Below are 22,819 nucleotides of genomic sequence, written 5' to 3'. Positions count from 1 at the left end.
GTTTCTGTATCATCCCAGGGCTTCTCCACTTCCTGATAAAACCCAACCTAGTTCCACGGATTGAAATTCACAGTTCATCCCTTCCCCCTGGCATGCTTCCACCAGAAATCTTCATCAAGAGCCTAATTTTAGAGTTCCTCGTATCTTCCCATCCCTCTCCTACTCTCCCTCATCCTGCCTTCTCTGGGGAGTGTGTCTGGGTGCCTTTGTGGATCAGTGCCTGTGTGTGTTCTCCACTCACAGGAATCATTGTTAATACAGCCCAATCATTAGAGAGGTGTGGTTCACACTCTGCCATCAGAACAGCCACTAAATTGGTACCTTTTGAAAAATGACCTATTCGCTGAAGCATTCAAGGCGACCCAACAGGCAAAAATTACACCCCCCTCTATCATTAGCAGATGCTGGTGATTGAAGACACATTTTGTTCATTCTCGACATTATTCCCATTGACAGTATTCCTTGTATATCCTTTCTTGGTTTATTTTGCCATAGGATGGCATTAATCCCATCATGTTTCCAAAGATTCCAAAAAAGCTGATTTCTGCAGCTGTGTCGTCTGAGCCCAGTGCCTTCTAGATTGTTCCATCCATGTAGCAGCTCGTTAATGAATAGAATATGTACTTGGGGATTTGGTGATTACTTTTCATTTCTTTGCTGAAGGAGGGATATAAACCAGGATCAATTCAGAAGAGCTGTGTGCTGGATGGGAGCTGGGGAACAAACAGGCAATTGGCTTGTCTCTTGAGGAAACCGGGAATTACAGAGTGCTCTCTCTATATCAAGCAGAAATTAGCCTACTTATAACAACATGCTATGTCACTAGCATGAATCAACAGCTTTGTAGGAGTTTGTCATGTCTTCCCATATCTGGGCAGAAGTTAGGAAATTTCAAAAGACAATGAAAAACTGCTGGAATAAAAGCTTCATGAGGGTAGAAATAAAGTCATTAATAGTCCCTACCCTTAACAAAGTGCATAGTAAATATTATGTACTCAAAAAACTTTTGTTAGTAAATGCATTTCTGAGCAAGTGCTTCAGTGACTTAGCCTGGAGTAGAAGTTAACTTTTCCCTGAAGCATCTTAACTTTTTATTAGTTTGTGGTATAGCTAAACCTGAAAGGTAGGTGGCATATTTTTATGTTGTTACTACCTGAACATAGACAGTTTCTTAATATCAGTTAGGAGAAAAGAAAGAAAGATGCATTCGGACAGACCGGAGACTTGAATTCTCAAAGCAGTCAGCAAAATTTCTTTAATAACTCTGTATATCATTGTGCTGAATGATAGCATTGTTTGCTTTCAGAGTTGTGTTTCTTGGCTTTGGAATACAGGGATAATTGTAGACTGTGACTTTATGATTATCAGCCTGCTATAATACTAGGGCCAAGATCATCTCAAATTGCTGGTCATCAGCAAGAGGACAAGAAATGAGCCAGAGAACTTGAGTTTCTCATGTTACAAAGTTCTGCCATCTGCCCTTAGAGTGTGGGGGCAGTTGGGGTAATGATTTTCCAGAGAAAGTCATCAAGGACCACAAAAGCAATTAGGTATGCAGAAAGGTGGAAAAGAATCAGACTCTGCAGGCAAGTAGATGAAATCATGAAATTTCATGCAGAATGTCAGCGTGAAACAATAAAGAATGAAAATTAAGAGCAACAAATGCCTATTGAGTCCTTAGGCCCTGCACAGTGACAGGCGATTGACCTCTTTTACCTTGTTTGATTCTCCTAAACCCCCTAAAGAGACAGGTGTTTCTGACCTCTCACTTTGATAGAAAAATGTGATAGATAGATGGAGTGTCTTGGTTAGTTTCATAGTGGTTGAACCAGGATGTGAAAAATACTAGGACTGTCCCGAAGCCTGGTTCTTGAACACTGTACCCTGCTTCCTTAACCAGTCTTAGACTTCTTTCCTCCTTAGTAATCTTTTTTTTTTTTTTTTTTTAAGCTGTGAACTTATCGTGGGGGCATGTAGTTTAGCCCAGCGAGCAGTAGGCTCTCGGGAAGGTGAAGGGATCTCTCTACAGGCACTCAGTGTGTTCGTGGCCCGGTTAGATTCCGATCCATGGTCCTGTGATTCCTGCCCCACACCTTTTCCCTAAACATGTCTCTTGCCTTTATCTAATCTTGGATCCCTGTTTTGCCCCTGTTCACTCGGGGAAGGAAGGGACTGAGATTTGAGGGAGGGACAAGAAATAAAGGCACAGAGGAAAAGGCAGTGAAAACTGAGGAGGACAAGGTGAGAGTTAATACTGAGCTTGCAACCTAAGGATGTAAGCAGAGCCATCCCACTCTATGCAATATATTCTCTTTAGGAGTTTGTAGAAATCATTTTGGGCTTTTCAGATAGAATCCACATCTTCTGGGTCACATGCCAAGCTGTACCGAATCTATTCCTAATGCCAACACTAATAGGTCTTCATGAAGTTGCCCTACAGTGGCAGGAATGCTGGAGACAGATGCCTTTGATTTAAACCTGGCTCAGCCACTTATCCTCTGAGTGGCTTTGAGGTTTATGTAAACTTCCTATTTATTCGTTGGTTCAGAGATGTATATTGAGCTCCACGTTGGTGCTAGGCTATGAGTGAAGTGTTGGAGGTACAGCAGGACACCAGAGAGAAAATGTCTGGCCACATGGAGCTCCTGTTTTACTGGGGAAGGGTGGGTGAGCAAGGAAACCATGTAGTCTATGAGCAGGTCTTCACCAGGTGATAAAACAGAGAAGGGGGAATGAGGAGATGTGGTCGGGGTCTACGATTTTAAGTAATTGTGAAAAGGTCACAGTGGAAGCCAGATTGAAAGTGGTGAGGGGAAAAACAGCCTTCCAGGCAAAGGGAATGGTAAGTCCCGATGTTGAGGTAGACCTAGAGGGATAGCTTCAAGGCCAGCGGGGCTGGAGGCGAATAAATGCGGGGGAGAGGGTAGGAGGTGACGACAGTGGTAACACAGCTGTGTCATGTGGAGTCATTCTGGCCACTGTAATGACTTTGACTTGGATTCTGAGTGAGGTGGGAGGTTTTAAGCAGGAGAGTGTCACGGTCTTACCCCAGGGGGACGTGTTGAGAGTGACAGCCATGGTTTGAGCATGTGCGCTGTGCAGCCTTAGAGATGTATCCGGATGCCTTGAACATCCATGTTAGTGAAGGAGCAGGTAAAAGTGGTAAGCTTTAGCATTCTTTCTGGTGAGAAAAGCTGCGGGATTTTGAAGAGGACATGGGATGTATATATATGTGAAAGACAAGAGTCAAGGTTGACTGGCAGCCTTTGTGCCTGAGAAGCAGGGTGAATAAAATTGCCCTTGAGAAGGAATGAATGAGGAAGAGTGTGAACCTTACTTTTTTTTTTTATTCAGAGGGTGCTGTGTCGGTGATAGAATCAGGACTTCACTTTGGGCATGTCCTGACATGGCTATTAGAATTCGAAGCTGACTTGTTGGGTAGTCAGTTGATAGGGGAGTCTGGAGTTCAGTGACGTATCTGGGCCTGGAGACAATCTCAGAGTTGTCAGCGTATAAATAGTTTCTCAAGCCACGGAGCTGGGAGATGCCCCCTGAAGAGTGAGTGCGCAGAGAGCATAGGCTCAGGCCCGAGTCTCCAGGATGCTCTCACCTTGAACGTTGTGAGATAGAGAGGATCTCACAGAGGCAGCTGAGATGGAGTGGCCAGGGATGACTGGCAAGTTTGATCTCTTAAAAGCCAACTGAGGGAGTGATCTCAAGGTAAAGAAATGATACAGGGTCCCCTTGTCTCATTTTAACCCAGACCACCGCGTTAAGCACGTTGTTTGTCTTTATTAAAGATTTGCGTGATTCACTGGTGGAAATAGGCCGCAGGGAATGAATTATGACGGGAAAACCTTTTTTCCTCTCTGATCCTCGGTTTCCCTAAAAGTTAAATGAACAAATTTGGCTAGTCGTGTCCTACAAAATTTGCCAGCCTGGATATAGTGTGACTTTTTCTGCTTTTATTTTTTTTATTATGTTAATTACCATACACTACATTTTTTCTGGTTTTATATGATTGCTTGAGTCTAATCAAGACTGAATCCGTCCAGCTATTTTATTTATGCCAATCAGAATGTGTCTTCTGTTTAGCCTCTTCAAGCCAAATTGTCTGGAATTTCAAATCCCTATGGAAGTTTCAGTTTAGCTTTTGTTTATGAATATCTTCTTTCTCTTGTGATTTTTGTAGACGTGAAAGAAACCTCCATCCTCAGAAGGCAGTATTGGAACCTGTGTGGAGGTTAAGAAAACTGTCCCCTTGGTGGTGGCCTGAGGAGATTACCTCAACCCCAATGTTGCCCTGAAATTCGTGTTCAAGATTCAAGAAGATTAGGAGTGCTAAGGTATGGACATTTGATTGTGAGAGATGATACATAATTTATAGTTATATATTATATATATTTTTTTTTCTTAAGGCAAATACATTTAAAGATAATAATTTTCAAAGCCTTTTCTCTTCATGCCCTGTTTCTCTTTCCTTTCTCCCTTTTTCCTTGTAAGCAATGATCTTAATATCTTTTGCTACCAACTTTTGAGATGTGGTGGGATGAATAAAGGTACAATGAGAGAAACTGAAGTCCGTCCACATTATCTCAATGAAGTGACCCGAGGAGAATAAGACAAGACATGGAGAGAGGTTTGTGCAGGGGTCACTGGTAGAAAGAAGAGTGAACTTGAGGTTGCTGCCCATGTGATGGGACCTCAGGTGCAGAGATGAGTAAAGAAGCGGCTCTCTGGAATACATGGTTAATTCCCACTTTCACTGTCCACAGCACACTTGTGGCAAAGCTTTGTATTATTTCTTAAGATCTTAAGGAGGACCTGTCTTAATATTTCTTTTGGATATATACCCATATTGAGTAAGGAGGTTCCATTTGTTCTTTTGTGGTTGCAGTGAGAACCCACTGTGTGTGTGTGTGTGTGTGTCCATATACAAACATATGTATAATGTGCATTATATGTGTGTGTGTGTATACATAATTCGTTGAATGGTGTGTAATCTCTCTCATCCTCTGGGTGGAGAGAGAGGGACAGATGGAAGGAGGAGACAGAGAATCCTACAGAATGGCATGTTTATTGTGTCTCAGGCATTGTGATGTAAGCTCGGGGAGAAAGTCACATGTATGTACAAGCATCTGGAAGAGGGATTTCTGTTTGGGAAACCAAAGGAACTCTAAGTAAAAAAGGTTTTCTGAGACTCTGTGGCAAGGAAGGGATCAGGGGGCAGACTCACTCTCAGAACTAGTAGAGCTGACATCTCTAGGCTCACCTCCTGCACAGAACAGTAGTACTGCATACACCGCTGGTTACAAGCCCAGGGGAAATGTGCTTTAACAGCCCAGGACCACGTGACCTATCGATGGGAAATTGTAGAATGTCTCCAGCAGTTTCATTGATGACTCATTTGCTGTCATTTTAATTTCCTTCAAAGAAAAAATAAAACCCTCATAACCCCAAAGCTCTGGAAATTGGGAGAACAATTGTAGCTAAGGTATTGGTTGAATCTCTTCTCAGCCACAAAGGCCTCCCCTGTGTCATCAGCTGTGCAAGGCAGAGGTCCAGTGCTGATGAAAATGAAATACATTATAGCCTTAGGCCTGTTTTCCTTTTATCTCTGACTTTCTCACTGTTGAAAGAAATGTGGTATATACTTTACGTTCATTATGAAAAGACCTTCCTTTCAGGAGGAAGCACATCTACTTCCTAGTTTTTGTAAAATCCTCTGAGGCCCATGCCGAAATGATTGAGCTCCGATATTCACACTGTTCACGGTACTTCCGAGAAGAGTGTTAAGGGACCGGTGACAGTGTGTGGGTGGCATTTGAAACTCCTCTTTTCCCTTTATTCGGGGGATTTCTAATTTTTTTTCAAAGAGGGGAAAATAATTTACCTCCTTTACAAAGGGCACCTTTAAAGCAGTGCAAGTCTAAATAGTATTTATGAATTCATTTCCCATTAACATGGTTTCAGAGGCTAAATAGGTAATTTACAATCAGGAAAAAGAATAGCGCCCCCTTTTTGAGTTCTCTCCCCAATCTCAACATTCTGCCTAAGAGTGTTTGTGGTGTGGCCCTCTGCTCACATGGACTTGATCTGTTGGAAAAGAAAGCTGAAACACTCTTCTGTGCTCGTCCTAAAAATTGAGAGGAGCTTAGGGGTCGGGACTGGGATTTTGATGACTGAGTGTGTCGATCTTTAATTCAGAATGCCTATGTTCTGTCAGGAATATTCACCTAGATGCTAACTACTTAAAACATGAATTCAGCAGAGAAAGTTTTAAAGGACTTGGCCATAAAAATGTTCCTGGTATAGAGACCAGTCAACCCTAGGGGGGAAAGAAAGCTTTCTCTGATGGTTGGCAGAGACCACAGGGAGAAGACTGTCCCCTTTGCAGTGCACGTTCACCACTAGATTGGGCTAGATGGCGCTGTTGTATACACAGGTACGTGCATGCCCCTGCTCACAGACCAAAACTCAATTTCCAGGAAGGAAGGAGGAAATGAGGCAATGTTTGGACATCAATCTATCCTAATGTTTCCTGGCTTCTATGCTCTGGTGCATTCAGCAGATTTTTCAGATGTCTTTTCAAGTGAAGACAGTATAAATTAGTGGCTATGTTTGCAGACTTTAGAAAAGACAAATCAGGCTTCTGTGTGAACTTTAGAGAAGCTATTTAATTTTTTTAAAACCAGTGCTGCTCAGAGTGTAGACCAGAAAGCCACAGCATCTTCATCACCTGAGCTTGTGACACGCAAATTCTCAGGCCTTTCCCCAGACCTACTGGATCAGAACTTCTTGAAGTGAAGTCCAGGAATCTGTTTAAACCAGCTTTCAAGACAATTCCTATGCCTTGCTGAAATTTGAAAACCACTGATAAACATGGTCCCTGGTGTCTGAAAAAGAGAGTTTTTAGAAAATTTTTAGGTCTAAAAGTTTTTGGAAATTTTTAGGTCTAAAAATGAGGACACTCCAAGAAAATGAATACACCTAAGTGCACGTATATATGTGTATATAAACACACACACACACACACACACACACACACACACACACACACACGTATTTACAGATACATATATATGGCATTGAAAGGGAAAATAAAAACTTTTTCGAATGCCAAAAGCAAAGTTACTGAGGTTTGAATCATGGCATCTGAAATAACAAAAAATGGAAACATAATAAAAAGTAATGTTAGAATAGCTGCCATTATAAATAAATGGATCGATGGAACAGAATAGAATTCTGCATTAGACGCACACATGTAAAGTCAACTGGCTTTCAACAAGAGCACCACATCAATTCAATGGCATAAAAACACTAGTTCGGTAAATAGTGCTGGGACAACTGGAGATTTACCTGAAAAATAAAGAATCTAAACCCCTGCCTCATCCCATACATACAAATCAGTTTCAGTTCAATTGTACTGAAACATAAAAGCTAAAACAACAAAGATAGTAGAAGAAAAATGAGAATACTTTGTAACTTCAGAAGGCAAAGTCTTTTTATAAAGGACACAAAAGCACAGGCCATAAGAGGGGAAAAAATACACTGAACTTCATGAAAATTTAAAAAATCTGTTCACTGAAAAACATCACTAAGAAGATAAAGAGATGCCCCACAGACTGGGAGAGAGTATAACACATATCCAGCATGTACTTGAAGAGGCACTTTATACAACGATATACAGAATGGCCAGTGAACCGAAGCAATGGTGTTTAACCTAACTTGCCTTCAGGGAAATGCAAGTTGAAAATACAGTAAGGTACCGCTACACACTTAACGGAATGGCTAACATAGGAGGAGTGCCAACACCAAAACCTCCAAGGAGACGAGCAACTGCAACTCTCAGAGAGAACAGGTAGAAATGTAAAACGCTCCAAGCACTTAGAAGAATGATCTGGCAGTTTCTTAGAAAGTGACACAACTGCCTTACCTAAGAGCCAGCAATTCCAATCCTAGCTATTTATCCACGAGACTTGAAAACCTTTGTCCACATGTGTTCATAGGAGCTTTTGTTTGTGTGTGTGTGTGTGTGTGTGTGTGTGTGTGTGTTTTAATAGTCCAGTGCTGAAAATTACTTGGATGTCCACAAACAGGAAAATGGAGGAACTCGGGTATATTTGTAAAAGGAAACACTATTTTGCAATAAAGAAGAACATTGTACAGATATTCATAATAACATGAATGAATCTCAATAGTATGATCAAAATTAGTTAAATAACAAAAAATACTTTGTGATCTCTATGAAATTGTAGTCAGAACTCCTCTCTGATGGTAGAAATACTTCAGTGCTTGGGTCTGATAGGACATAATTCCCTGGGGAAGGTACATGAGGGAAGTTTCTTGAGTGACAGAAATGTTCTGTATCTTGACCAACATTTGTCAAAACTGATTAAATGGCAAATTCACTAAGCATCTTACTATATGTAAATAATGTATATAAAAATGCATAAAATATTTTTTTAAAACTCCCATTTATTGAGGGCTTTGTCAAAAGTGCTATTTTTAATATGTATCAACTCATTTAATCCTTGAAACCATTCTAGGGCTGGTGTGACTTTTCCTAATTGACAGATGTGGAAGAGGGTGCTGAGAAATGATAACTAGCTCCCAGTCCTATTGCTCGGTCGCAGAACTGAATTCAAGAGTAGGTCCTTTTGTCTTGGAAACATGTCTTAACCATCATGTTATACCTTCAGCATGGGTGTCCCTGGCTCCATTTTCATTCCAGATCAACTGAACTCCCAGCCTCTGTGTCTCTGTTTGTAGGGTGGGGATGATTCTTCTGCACACTTGATAGAATCACAGTGACAATTAAATTATGCTTGTAAAAGTGCCGGTATGTGCTGGTTCCTTTTAATTCCTGGGTAAATGAGAAGCTGCTGGTTTTGCTTTAGAGTTCCCATGAGCAGTGGCACTCCTGAGCAAGAGAATTAATGTGCTAGTCCATTTTATGTGGCTTCTCTGAGTCAGTGTGCATATTTGTGTGTTCAGGCTGAAAGCAAAATGCTATGGTTTTCTAACTGTGTCAGTTTCATTATAAAAATTTAGAAACACTGGGAAAAGTTGACCCTGTGGCCCCCCCCCAAAAAGAGTTTAAATAATATGCAGGAAATGGTATTGAGGGAGTACTGTCATTAAATGTGCATGTTACGGTTTATCTGTCCAAGGTGATTGAGAGGGAGTTGGAAGCTACTTAGCATGGTTAATGGATATCAGCAAGGTTAATTATCTTGGGAACACTGAAGAGCTGAATTCCTTTGTGTACTTCCCTGATTTGTGATACTGTCATATTATTTTTCATGACACTTGGGCATCAGTCTTTATTTTAGCTGTGCTTTTTAAAGTCTCCCATTTCCATGGTAAAACTTAAAACCCAGAGCTATTACAGGTATGTGTAAGCTAATAGTGCCTTTCCTATAAAGTACAAATTAATTCATTTATTACCAACCTGCTATATAAGTAGAAAATCTCTACATGCCTCCAAAAGATGTTTTGAAAGGGGAATTTAAAACTGCTTTTGAGGGTAGTTTTTTGTCATTGTTTCTGTTTGTCACTATTAAGTGTGGGAAGGTGGGTGGCTTAGGAGAAGAACACTTCAGACACTATCAGGGTGTAGGGTGTGTGTGGGTGTAGGGGGCGGTGTGGGGGTGGGGTGTGGGGTTGTGAGTGATTGTGTATGGGGGGGGTGTAGGTATGTGTGTGTGGGGGGGTGTAGGTATGCATGTTGGGGGATAGGTATGTGTGTGGTGTAGATGTGTGTGGGGGGGTGTGGGTGTGTGCGAGTGTGCATACAAATATGTATTTCCCCTTTGGGATATTTCTCAATAAATTCTTAGGCTGGTTTTGTGCAAGCATTAGTATTGCTGTGGATCACTTTTGCACTTACCTGTTTCGTTTGGAAGTGAAATGGTGGTTTTTATGTTTTCTGTACCTCCCAGTACATTAGCAGAACTGTGGCTAACTTATCAAGTCTTATGATGGCACTTCTCGGGGTTTTCTTCAGCCCTCACCCCTGAAATTCATCATGTATCAACATTTCATCTCTGATAATAAATATCTTAGTGTCAGTCATGAAAGCATCGGGAGAACTGCTTCCTTGTGAAAGGTAGACAATCTTGCTGGGGAATCTACAGCTGGCTTTGTTTTATTCAAGCAATACATGCCAACCGCAATCATGAGCCTAGGGGTTGGGCCAGGTTTGCTACTTGATGTCTGCATGACTCTCCTACCCATTCCTTCAGTTCCCAAGGACCTAATAAAGAAAATGGGAGTTTAGATCGCGTAAGCCTGAGACTATCCTAGATTTGAGCAAATGGTCAAGTTTCACTTAATTTCAAATAAATTAGTAATTCCTGGTAATACAGCCACATACTCTGGGCATGTTTGACACCTGTCTGTAAGGATCAATTCAAACATGGACCATGAAGGCAGAAACACATTGAGCTAAAGAAATTTAAAAATTCTACACAAAACTTCTTGTTGAATTTTATTTTTGCGTAAATTGTTAAACATTTTTTATTTAGTTTAAATTAAAAACAGTTAACCCATTTCTCCCACCTCCCACTGCCTGCCTCTTGACATCACCAATCTGTTCTGCGTGAGCTTTTTTTTTTTTTAAAGAGAGATCACAGTGTTTATCTTTCTCTGTCTCCCTTATTTTCACTTGGTATAATGCCCTCAGTCTCTAGCCATGTTGTTGAAAGTGACAAGATTTCATTATTTGATAGGCTGAATGATGTTCCATTGTGTATACCTCAGCTTTTTTATCTGTTCATCCATTGATAGCCATTTAGGCTGCTTCCTGATCTTGGCTATTGTAAATAATGCTGCAAAGAACATGGGGTGCATGTATATGTATAAATTAGCGTTTTTGTTTTCTTCACATAAACTCAGAAGTAGAATCGCTGGATCATATGGTAGTTTAATTTTTTGGGCAACCTCCATACTGTTTTCCATAGAGTTTGCTCCAGTTTACATTCCCACCAACAGTGCGCGAGGGTTTACATCCTCACCAACACCAGTTACTTCTTGTCTTTTTGGTACTAGATATGCTGATAGGTGTGAGGTGACTTCTCATTGTGGCTTTGAGTTGCATTTCCCTGAGGATTAGTGATGTTGAGGATGTTTTCATGTCCTAGTTGGCCGTCTATAGGTCTTATTTGGAAGAATGGGTAGTCAGGTCTTCTGCCCATTTTTAAAATCAGATTTTGTTGCTGTTGTTATTGAGTTGGAGTTTTTTAAAAAATATACTTGAATATTAGCCCCATATCAGTTATATGATCTGCAAAGATTTTTCTCCCATTCAGTCTGTCGCCTTGTTATTTTGTGGATGGTTTTTTTTGCTGGGCAGAAGTTTTTTAATTTGATGCAGTCCCACTTGTTTGCTTTGGCTTTTGTTGCATTTGTTCTTGGTGTCAGGTTTGAAAAAATCCTCACCAAGACCTATGTCAAGGTGTCCATCGGGCGGCAGTCACAAAATTTGGGGCTCTAGACCAGTGCATAAGCTCCTTCCCAGGAGCTCCTGGAAAGCTGGAGCAAGACCAGAGGGCGTCAAGATGACATCACAAACTGTGTTCCTTGAGACCAGCTCCGTAGGCCACTCAGTTGTGCCAAACTTGAAGCCCTGACTCTCAGTCTGAAGCTCCTGGACAAGCAAAGTGGCTCCTTCATAGAAAGACTAAGGGTCGTGCCTTAGTCCACTGTCTGTCTGCAGTGCCCTGGGAGCGGTAGCCTGCTGAGAACCATCTTGCCGGTTGCCACAGTCCTGTGAGACCCAGGAAGGCAGACTGCTCTGGCCACCAAAACCAGGTAATCAAAGGGAGTCTCCTGGGTGCTAGCTACAAAAAGCAGGCCCTAGATGCATGTAAAGCTCCCCTTCCATAGATGTGTTCTGGAACACAATTGGGTGAGGAAGAAGATTGTGCTCACCCTCCGAAGTCTGTGGAAGGGTTCCAGTCAGCCCCTCGAGGTGTGTTTAATTAGAAGCCTGCCCCTCACTCAGGCTGTAGTCATGATTAGCAGTAGACTTCCATAGAAAGACCAGGCTGCAGGGTCTGTTGCCTCCTGCTGTTCTCTTGGGGTGATAGCTCTTCATGAGCTCTTTGTCTGTTGGTTTCAGTCCTGTGGGACCCAAAAGCCTAAACTCCACTGGCCATAAGCCAGGCCATGTAGAGAGGTCCCCTGGCAGAAATTGAGGCACCAGACAGGGATGAGCTCCTTTCTGGGTAATCTCAATGGTAGTCTCATGTGACCAGGAACACAAGCTCCCCTGGCCTCCAGGGCTAGGGGTCTATTCCCTGAGAAGAAGCTGCCAAAATTGGAGTACGAGTTGCATGTAAAGGCACCCTTCCAGGTGCCTGAGCACAGCAAAGGGAGAGCGTGAAGAGGGGCACCTGCCAGTCTCAGTCCACAGGGAGTGTTCCAGCAGGCTCCCAGATATGTGTGTTAAATTAGATGTCTGCCCCTCAGACCAAAGTTGGAGTATAAGCAGGTGAGCTCCCTTCAGTTGAAGTATGGGTACCATCAGCTAGCTCTGAGCTAGGCCCTGGGGCAGGTGCGTCTGAGCCCATGGACCCTTTAAGAGATGTTTCACAGTTGCTAATGTCTTAAGAATTTTGGGCTAGGAGTCTTGTGGATTTCAAAATGAGATGTTTTGGAGGGCTTGTTTCTCAAGTATATGCTTTTTTCTTTTAAGATTTTATGTATTTACTTGAGAGGGGGTAGAGAGAGAGCTCAAGTGGCAGGGGGGTGGGGGTGGAGGGAGAAGCAGACTCCCTGCTGAGCAGGGAGCCCAATGCAGGGCTCGATCCCAGGACCTCAGGATTGTGACCTGAGCCGAAGGTAGACGCCTAACCGACTGAGCCACCCAGGCACCCCTCTCAAGTGCATGTCTTAAAAGCTGGTGTTCACAACAGAGTTTGAATCCTTTGTTCCTCAGGGCAAAGCTCTGGGTTTTGATTTCCCTTCTAGTTGTGGGTCACACTGCCAGGTATTGGGTTTACGGTGAGACAATGCCTCAGCCTCTCCTCCTGGCCTTGATGTAGTTTTCTTCTCATTTGCCTGATATGTGCTCATCACACCACCAGCCTTTAGGTATTTTAAGAAGAAATTGTTCTAGGGCGCCTGGGTGGCTCAGTTGGTTAAGCGACTGCCTTCGGCTCAGGTCATGATCGTGGAGTCCCGGGATCGAGTCCCACATCGGGCTCTCTGCTCGGCAGAGAGTCTGCTTCTCCCTCTGACTCTCCCCCCTCTCATGTGCTCTCTCTCTCTCTGTCTCTCTCATTCTCTCTGTCTCAAATAAATAAAATCTTAAAAAAAAAAAAAGAAGAAATTGTTCTATGTGTAGCATAGACTCAGTGTGTTCGTGGCAGGAGGTAAGTTCAGGATCTTCCTGTGTCACCATGGTGAATGGGAACTCTACTTGTTGCATTTTTGCACTCATTGTATACCATGAAATGTTAGAACACCATTCAGAAAGTCTTATTGGGGATATGGTCTAATTTTTTCTTTTATTCTAGAGGGTTCTTTTTTTTTTTTTTTTCTCTACCTCAAGTAGTGGCTCTTAAGAGGCTATCCCATTCTGTACATGGGGAAATTGAGGAACAGAGATATTAGGGAACTTTCTGAAAACCACCCTGGTAGAATAAGAAACTCTCTGATCTTTGAGTTAGGCCCTTAAAATGCAGGTAATGGGCCCACCTGCATTCACAGAATGTTTTACCCTGCTCTGAAGCATACCGACTACAGGAAACCTGCTTCAGTGTTCTTTGATTCTGCTTCCCATTGTGGTAGCACCTTTTTGCCTGTATGTTTTGTTTCTAATTCAAAGAGCTCCCATTTTAGGAATCGTCTCCTTTTGATAGTTTCTGAGGAAAAGATGTGTGTTTCTCCCCTTGAGCATCATGTTTTGCAGTCTATTTGTTTACTCGGGCTGAATTTTACCCAAGGCCCTTGAAACTAACAAAATCTGAGCTGTGGCTGTGTTCAAAATCTTGTACAGATTGAGGTCTTATTTGCCAGATTAAAACACTGAAGCAACTCCACCACTCCCACAGACAATGACCATGACAAAATGGCCATTTTAACTTTTCCTGCAACTGCACATGTTGTTTTTATAACTATGCAAATCTTTAGCCTAGGTTAAAAATCTATGAACTGCAAAAAATAAATAAATAAATAAATAAATAAATAAATAAAAATCTATGAACTGCAAATTCACACCTACAAATGATCTCCTCAGAAAGACTTTGTCTTCAACTTGCTTATTCTTCCCCTTTGCCACTAAAGCCATCCTCACTTTGCCATTTCTTCTTCATAACAATTTTTTAAATGTTCACACCAGCATTTTCTTCAACTTTAGCTTGAGTTGCAGAGTTGATGGATGCCCGTCCCATATATTTGTTGGGAGGATCAGATGGGAATAATTGTGAAAGCACTTCGAAAATCACCCCTGAAGAGCTGCCCAAAGACCTCCGTGTCCAATACACGGTCTTCTGTTCCATTTGGTCTATGCAGCAGCTCTGTCTGCTGTCTTCCAACCCTTTCTGTATCCCCCGCCTTTGCACCCACTGAAGGGGCCTTCTCCATTTTTCCACAAATAGGCCATGTCCTTTTAAATCACCATTCCTTTGTACCTGCTGGTCCTTTTGCCCGGAGTGCTCATCTCTACTCCCCCACCAAAAACACAAACCAAAAAAAAACAAAACCAAAAAACTGAAAAGCTCCTGTTTTAAGATCCAATTCCCTGAAAGCCTTCTGGGACTCCCCTGAACTACATGTCACTTCTTCCCTTTGACTTCATGGGTTTGTTTTTTTTTTTTTTTTTCCAAAACTTCATTGGAACTATTAGGATGAAGAGAGGTCATTATAATTGTGTTTAGAAGTCACTCTCCTTCTAGTTCCCAGCTCTTCTTGGAAAATAGTTGGTACTCAACAGACATTGGAACTGAGAGAAGGTGTTTATATTGTAGAATGGATTCAGTTTAAAAATAGGTCAGTTTCTTGTGGTTTATCGGTTCTTTTTAGATTTATAAATTTTATTTTTGGTTTTCTTTTTTTTTTTTTTGGTTTCTGTCTGCTTCTCCTGATTTTTCTATTTGTAATAGATGATTATAAATAATCTATTTTAGAGGTTTTCTATTTTATTTTATTTTATTTTAGAGAATGTGCATGTGGTGGGGCAGGGAAAGGAGAGGGCCAGAGGGAGAGGGAGAGAAAATCTCAAGCAGGCTCCATGCCCAGCATTGAGCCCAATGCAGGGCTTGATCTCACGACCCTGAGACGATGACCTGGGCTGAAATGAAGAGTCGGTAGCTTACCCAGCTGAGCCACTCAGGCGCCCTTAGAGGTCTTCTATTCTTATTTTCTTTCTAACTATACTATGTATTATTATCTGTCTCTCTTACACAGCACTGTGCTTTACAGCCGTTATTAAGTCTTCTCCTGACTACAGGGTTGGGGCCCACATCTCCCCCTTCCTGCGCCCTGTGCAAATTTCGCTCATCAATCCTAGCTCAGGCGCCCTAGAATCCTCCCAAACACATCACTCCAGAAAATAGCTGATTGTAGTATGGAAAGCAAAACCTATTTGCCATTCTGGACTGGAAGATTTCCTTTCCAGAGCTTCCAGTTACTCTTTCTAAGGTCAGGGCGTGGTTTCTTACAGAGTAAATACATTTAGGTACCCCTTGCCTTCCCTGTATCCAAGGCATAACTCCTTCCTTGAGAGGTTATGGGTCTTGTGTTAGGATTTTGGAAAAGTTTAACAAGCTATCAATTTGATCCATTAGACTTGGGAAGCCAAGAATCACTTGTGCAACATTTTACTATATGTGGGATGTCTGAAGAGCTGTGTCTGAAGTTTGAATTTGATATAAATCAATGTTAATGTCCTTGGAGATTATCCAGGAAAAAAAAAACATTCTTTTAACAGAGGATTTTCAAAATATTTTGGACTTCTGAAGGCTTGATTTAGTGGCATAGACCTCTTGATTGTGTTTTCTGACAGGTGCCATCTTATCTGCAAATGTTTTAATGTCATTATTGTTGGTCTAACAAAGAATATAGGAACGTCTGATGAAAAATTGATTTATAATCGTAATAAAGCTGATAAAAGCTCCCTTCTCCAGAAACAAATATAATCCATTCAGTGTGGCCACTAAGTTTCTGGTATCTTTCTTCAATCACATTACCTACTGTCATTGTCTACAGTGAAACCACAGGATTTCTTCTCCCAAAACAATGACCACATGTAAGTATACATGGTCCATATACAATTTCAGGGTGTATTTGGATCCGCTTAACTCCATGCATGGGTTAAAAGTTAAGAAACTCTTCCTGTAGTGACATAGAAGCCATTGTCACCCTAGTTTTAATTAGTTTGTGGCTTTATTCTCATTCTCTTTTAGGAGATATGGTATGCACATGAAATAGGAAGAGAGGCCAGGGTTCCATATAAGCAAGTATGTGACCTATAGGAGAGATTATAAACATAGAAAACAACCGGAAATAATCTTTGGCATTTAGTGATATTTGTGGCATTGATCTCTGAGCTTTTACTTGAAGCTGTGGGATTGAACTCAAGCAAATGTTTCTACTTCCCTCTTTTTGTTTTTGGTTAAACCCCAACGGGTAGGAAGGATGGGAGAAGGGATAAACCATAGGTAAAACTTCAAAATATCTTTGGAAGATATATAAAGGAAATGCCATTTTTTGATACATAAAACATAGCTCAGTAAAGACATAAGAGGAAACCACTCAGTAGATGCTCTAAAATTGGGAAATATGATAAAGTGTGAGCATAAAGGAGGAAAGAAGGAAAAAGAAAGGATTAATTAAAGCAAATCTGCCTGTGGTGTGAATGATGATTCACCTCTTCTCCATTCTCCTCATTAACAGAGCTGATAAGATCATTCCACCCTTTGGCAAAACAAACTGGAAGGGTCTTTTCTGAAGACAGTGAGCTTCCTAAGAGAGGATGTAGAGCTTAGCTGTTAGTTGGATGGATGTCCTAGTAAGGTCCTTTGCCTGTGCCTTTCAAGGGCATCCGAAGCCTGAGATTAGTTTCCTGCCTGTCCATCTTTCCTGCAGCTCTGTCACATCCACAGAATGGCCAGCCAGGTAGCCATCTTATTTCTGGATAGAACCTCTAAGACCTGAATATAAAGACTGTTATATAGTATGTACATTTAACTTAGCTCAATTCGATTATATATGATTAATAAAAATATTGAGAAAAATAGTATCTGTTCTTCTACTCAGAGCATGTTCTACGCTGACTGTGAGATGGGGCACATATTTGTTAATTTATTAGGTCTCAGTTATTATTGAATATAACTTGACTATATGAAGATGTTCAGTATAATAATAGATTAAAAATACATAAGGTAATTATTTCATACTGTGTTGAATTTGATTTCTTCCCTAGAGGAAGACCTTTGTGATATATCTATTGTGAAATACTGGACAATTTTCTACTGACATTTCAAGGGTCATTTTGACTATACATGAATTTTGCCTCAAATATGGGTTGTTCTATATTCTAATCCTTACATAAGATGACTACACTCTAAAACAGAGGAAGTTTCATCTATAATAAAATAGTTAATCTCCCCATTCCTTTTTTTTAAAATAATTTTTCCTGATATAACAGATTATAAGTGTATAGTTTGAATTTTGACAAACATACACTCCTGTAACTACAGACAGAATCAAGATGTGGAACATTTCCATCACTAGAAAGTTCCCTCAGTCCTCTTGTTTTCCTCCTCATGTTTTTGAGGCAACAGAGATCTCCATCTTTTAACTTCTTATAAATGGGCATCCATGATATATTCTGTTGTCTCTTGCTTCTTTCATTCACCGTGATGGTGTGGGGAAATAGCCATGTTCTTGTGTGTATTAGTAGATTGTTCACTATTATTTCTCACCAGTATCCTTGTATGAATATATCATATTTTGTTCTTTTTTTGGTGCATGTCTGGGCTGATTCCAGTCTGGGAGTACTAAAGAGTCATGCTCTTAGCAACATTTGTGAACAAATCTCTGTGTGGATATAGACTTTAATTTCTTAGGGTAAATATCAAGGAGTGGAATTGCCAAGTCATGGGATAGGTGCATATTTACTTTTATAAGGAACCACCAAATTGTTCTCCAATGTATTTCATTCCTACCTTATATTCTCACAAGAGATGTGTGAGATCCAGTTGTTCTGTCTGCTACCAATTTTGTTAACCTTGTTGAAATTAACTATTTTAGTCAGTATGAAATGATATCTTTTTAACTTGCATTTCTGTGTTGACTAATAATGTTAAGCACTTTAGGTCTTGTTTATTGGTCATTTGTATCGCTTTTGTAAAGAGTTTGTTCAAGTCTTTCACCCAATTTTTAAATGCATTGTCTTTTTAATTATTTAGTTGTAGGAGTTATTTAAATGTCTGGATATAAATTCTGTGTCTTTTATATCCTACAGATAGGTTCTTTCAGTTTGTTACTTTTTGTTTTCTTTGTGGTATCTTCTGAAGGGCAGGATTTTTTTTAATTTTGTTGAAGTGTCCATTTATTCATATTTTCATTTTTATGGTCTATGTTTTTTGAGTCCTACCTATGAAATCTTTGCCTGGCTTAAAATCACAAAGATAGTCTTCTACACTTTGTTCTAGAAGTTCTGTGGCTCTAGCTTTTACATTTAGTTCTGTGGAATGAATTTTTGCATTTTGGGTATTTCTAACTTCATTTCCAACGTGGTAGCTATCCCATGACTAAAATGTATAACAATTGCAAAAATAGATAATGTGAAGGACAAAGGAGTGTATTTAAAACCCTCTTATCGGTATCCTTAAAAATAGTAAAAGGTAACCCATTCATAAAACACGTACAGAACAGTACTTAAAAAACAGAATAAGAAATACCTCTTGTAAGTTGGGTGTTTTTTTTTTTCTTTTAATTAATAAAGGGGTTGTGAAATAAAGAATAGATCTAGATCATAGAAAAGAGCAAATTTAGTGGGAACAAAGAGTCAAATATAGTAGATAAATCCCATTGTAGGGTCTCCAGATATCAGATAAATTTGGGAGGTGGGGGTATTCGATTATCAAAGAAATTTTAAAATATTATTCAAGGGAGACAATATAGATTGAATTTACATGTCACAAGTCAAGTGACCTAAATGGTAATTAAGCACAAGTTCCTGATGTATAAGATTCAAATTTCAAAATTCTAATACTAGAAGAATGTTAAAACCTTCTGGATGAGAAAGAGAAAAAGACCTTATACAAAAAGAAATTATTTTAAACCTGGTATCAAACTTTCTATCAATAACACTAGAGTCAAGAAGATATTGAACAGTTTGAGGGAAGACTATTTTGAGCCTAGAATTCATTTCTGAGCCAAACTATATGTGAGAACAAGATAAAGACATTTAAAAACATCAAGATAACTAGACCTCTCATATACCCTTTCTGGATATATTCCTGTGAATTGACAATGAAATTTCTTTTTTTTTTTAATTATGTTATGTTAATCACCATACATTACATCATTAGTTTTTGATGTAGTGTTCCATGATTCATTGTTTGCATATAACACCCAGTGCCCCATGCAGAACGTGCCCTCTTTAATACCCATCACCAGGCTAACCCATCCCCCCACCCCCCCTCCCCTCTAGAACCCTCAGTTTGTTTTTCAGAGTTCATAGTCTGTCATGGTTCATCTCCCGCCTCTGATTCCCCCCCCATTTCTTAATGATACCAAAAAATGGTGAAACTAAAGAAAAAAGCCCCTTCCAGAAGTAGAAGGTAAGCTATACAGCAGGTATAGAAAGTGTGTGGTTAAAATTAGAGAAATCAAGACCTCTAAGAAGGATATCTTCAAGAAGAAAATTGAAGCAGATAATTATAAACAGTTTTGCCTAAGAAACCAAGTGATGTGATGTGAAGAAGGCATGTGTGTCTTCTCTAAAGAAAAGACCATTAGAAGTCAGACTCAATAAGAACAGTAGCAGAAACTACATGAGGAAACCATGGTCCAAATAAGCATAAAAACAAAGTATCCATTTGTTGGTACAACATTTAATACAGAGCAATAAATGGCATTTTAGTATATTCCCTGGTTCTCCAGTGGACAATTTATATCATCATAATAAACCCTTTTCCAACTTTAGAATCATCCTGTAGAGCAAACATACATGCAAGTTAACCAAATGTTATAAACCTTTTTTTTATTTTTAGAGATTTTTATTTATTTATGTGAGAGATTGAGAGAGGGAGGGAGACTCAGAAGAGAAGAGAGAGCGCACAAGCTGCGGGAGAGGCAGAGAGAGAGAGAGAGGGAGAGGGAGAAGCAGACTCCCTACTGAGCAGGGAGCCCTACAAGGGGCTTGATCCCAGGACCCCGGGATCATGACCCGAGCTGAAGGCAGACGCCAACCAACTGAGCCACCCAGGTAACCCAAACTGTTATAAACCATGACAGTGAAAGTAAGAGCAAAGTTGACAGATGATAGTAAATAGGGAAGCAAGAGAAAGGGAGCTTAAAGGGAATGTGGAAACATGAAGATCTTTAACAAAATGGGAAGATGAGATTTTTTTTTCCTCTGAGGTTAATGTAACATGACAAAGTTTAGATGTATTACTTCAGTTACAAGTAAAACCACAGAAGAATAAAAAAGCTGGGGGAGGGAAGAATAAGCTAAATTCTTGTATTTCAGAGTTAAGAGGTGGTATCATAAAAAGGTAAATTATGAGAGGAAAAGAAGCCTAAAAGGGAGTGAGGGATAACCATGAATTAATCACTGAGGCAGCTAAATAGGGTTGATTTGCTTCTGGGAAGCCCAGGTTGGGAGAGTGAGAATGTTGTCTTTCAACATGTTATGTATTTTTTGCTCTGTACTTGTGTTCTTTTGGGGAAAACATTAAAAAGAAGGAATTCACTCTGACTTCTGGGTAGATGTTTACTGATCCTTAAAGACTGACTTTGTCAAAGTATAATATTCAAAAAGTATAAACATGACTCAGCCAAATAGGTAATGAATATATGTAAAATGTTTTATTCAACTCATTAATAAATGTGAATAAAGGGAAGATAGAAAAGCTGGATCACAGAACATTTTAAGGAGCAGAGTGTCTGTATTGTACCATAAAAGGTATGTGGAAATGAATTTGATCAGAGACAAAAGGGTTAGTCCTAGAGAGAAATCAAACTGTAACCTCGGAATTATCTTTTCTACAGGTCTTAAGGTATGGTAACGAGTAGCTTCTCAAAGTCTGACCCTTAATGAACTAGTAAATAGCAAAGTCAAACACTGGTGAACTCTCCTAGAGGGTTAAATAATCTTTGGGTGAGTTTGTTGAACAATGTCTAAGTCTACCTTTGCAAGTAGACATTTTATGCTCTTGATTGCCAAGTGTTAGGTAGCTTTTGTTTCTAAAAGATCTCAAATACTCTCATGAAATTTTCCCTACCCTTTTAACATCTGACTTTCCTCTCTCCTTGTCTGTTTCCATAGCATACCTCTATGACAACAAACGACAACATTTAAAAATTGTTAGTTGTTCCTTGCTTGCTTCCCTCCCCCATTAGAAAGCAAGCTTTCTGTGCACAGGCCTTCTATGTAGTAGATTCTCAAGATACTGGTTGAATTAATGATTTAACTTTAAAAAAATATTGGCTGGTTTTATAACACAGAGACAGGAAATTAGAGATAAGAACATAGGAAGAGAAAGATCAGTAAATAAATAGCCAGAAAGGGAAAACTTAAATCTACAAAATCTGTTGATTGCGGCAGTTTGTAAGTTGTCCAATAAATAGCTGGGAGAAACTCTGTCTTTTAATGCAGTTGCGTTCAGATATTCGAGAAAATAAAAATCAGATAGAAGTACTCTCAGGTTAAATAACTTATTAAAGCCTCCTCTCTTTCTTAGATCTTTCATAAACTTTTCATCTTCATGCCAAACATAGCCCTGAATGAAACAAAAGGGAAGATTTCAGGGAGAAAGTGCCCTCCCATTTATTTCATACTCGGGGTTAGGAAATGGTTGCCACTGGCACTTTCTGAAGACCCATAATCTTAAGACCTTTTTTTTCCCCCCTGCTGCCAGAATGGCCTTTTTCCCACACAGACCATATGCAAACATTGGCTAGTCTTGTTTCAAAGAATGTTGGACTTTCTAGCCAGGCTTCAGAGTCTAAAAGTTTTATCCACTCAGGAGAATTGGTGTGGTCCTAGCAGCTATTTGGCCTCCATATTTTTGTTTGTCTTACTGGTAGAGGTCTTCTACCCCACAAATCCAGGGTCTTTATTTGAAGCTGCTTAGAATTGCCTGTTGCTACAGCTGAACCATGGTCTTTCAAGTTAAGCTTGCAGTGTACTCTGATAAACGCACTGCACCATGATTTGGATGTTACCATTCAGACGATCTGTTGTGTGGTCCCTGGATAAAAAGTGTTTCAGCTTCTCTAAGGATGCCAGAGTCTGTGATGGCTCCTGGGTACCCCTCTCACGATCTTGGGTAGCCTCCTGGTGAACTGCTCACCAATTTAGTCCTTGAAGCACACGCCCTTTAATTTCTCCCTGTCTTGAGTTTGATCACTACTTGGTTCTACTCTGGAGGTCAAGTACTACTGTTTCTATATAGGAGCCAGAAATGAGGTGGTGTGGTGAGGCGGGGACCTTGGAAAATGGGAAGCTGGTGTCCTGCCTCAAAGAGACTAGCGTTCCTCAGCTCCAGCTGGATGGTGGGGATACTTAAGTGAGCCTACAGTTTCCAAGGCTATCCTAGGAGACGCTGGAAATGCAGATTTTGATATGCAGTCATCT

The 22,819-nt window shown here is 40.3% G+C and overlaps 1 protein-coding gene across 1 annotated transcript in view; it reads left to right on the top strand.

Annotated features, from left to right (window-relative positions):
• SGCD (sarcoglycan delta) overlaps positions 1–22,819 on the top strand; it is a 965,947-nt gene that overhangs the window by 382,682 nt on the left and 560,446 nt on the right. The window contains exon 2 of the mRNA XM_025867162.2: positions 4,193–4,346. The gene's annotated coding sequence lies outside the window, so the exon portion shown is untranslated. The remainder of the gene's footprint in view (positions 1–4,192; positions 4,347–22,819) is intronic.

This window comes from Callorhinus ursinus, unplaced genomic scaffold (assembly GCF_003265705.2).
Source record: "Callorhinus ursinus isolate GAN/ISIS: 27379988/994484 unplaced genomic scaffold, GSC_fseal_2.0 scaffold3, whole genome shotgun sequence".
Taxonomy (NCBI): Eukaryota; Metazoa; Chordata; class Mammalia; order Carnivora; family Otariidae; genus Callorhinus; species Callorhinus ursinus.
Note: the sequence above shows the minus strand (reverse complement) of the source record. Positions and strands in the feature narration are given on the sequence as shown.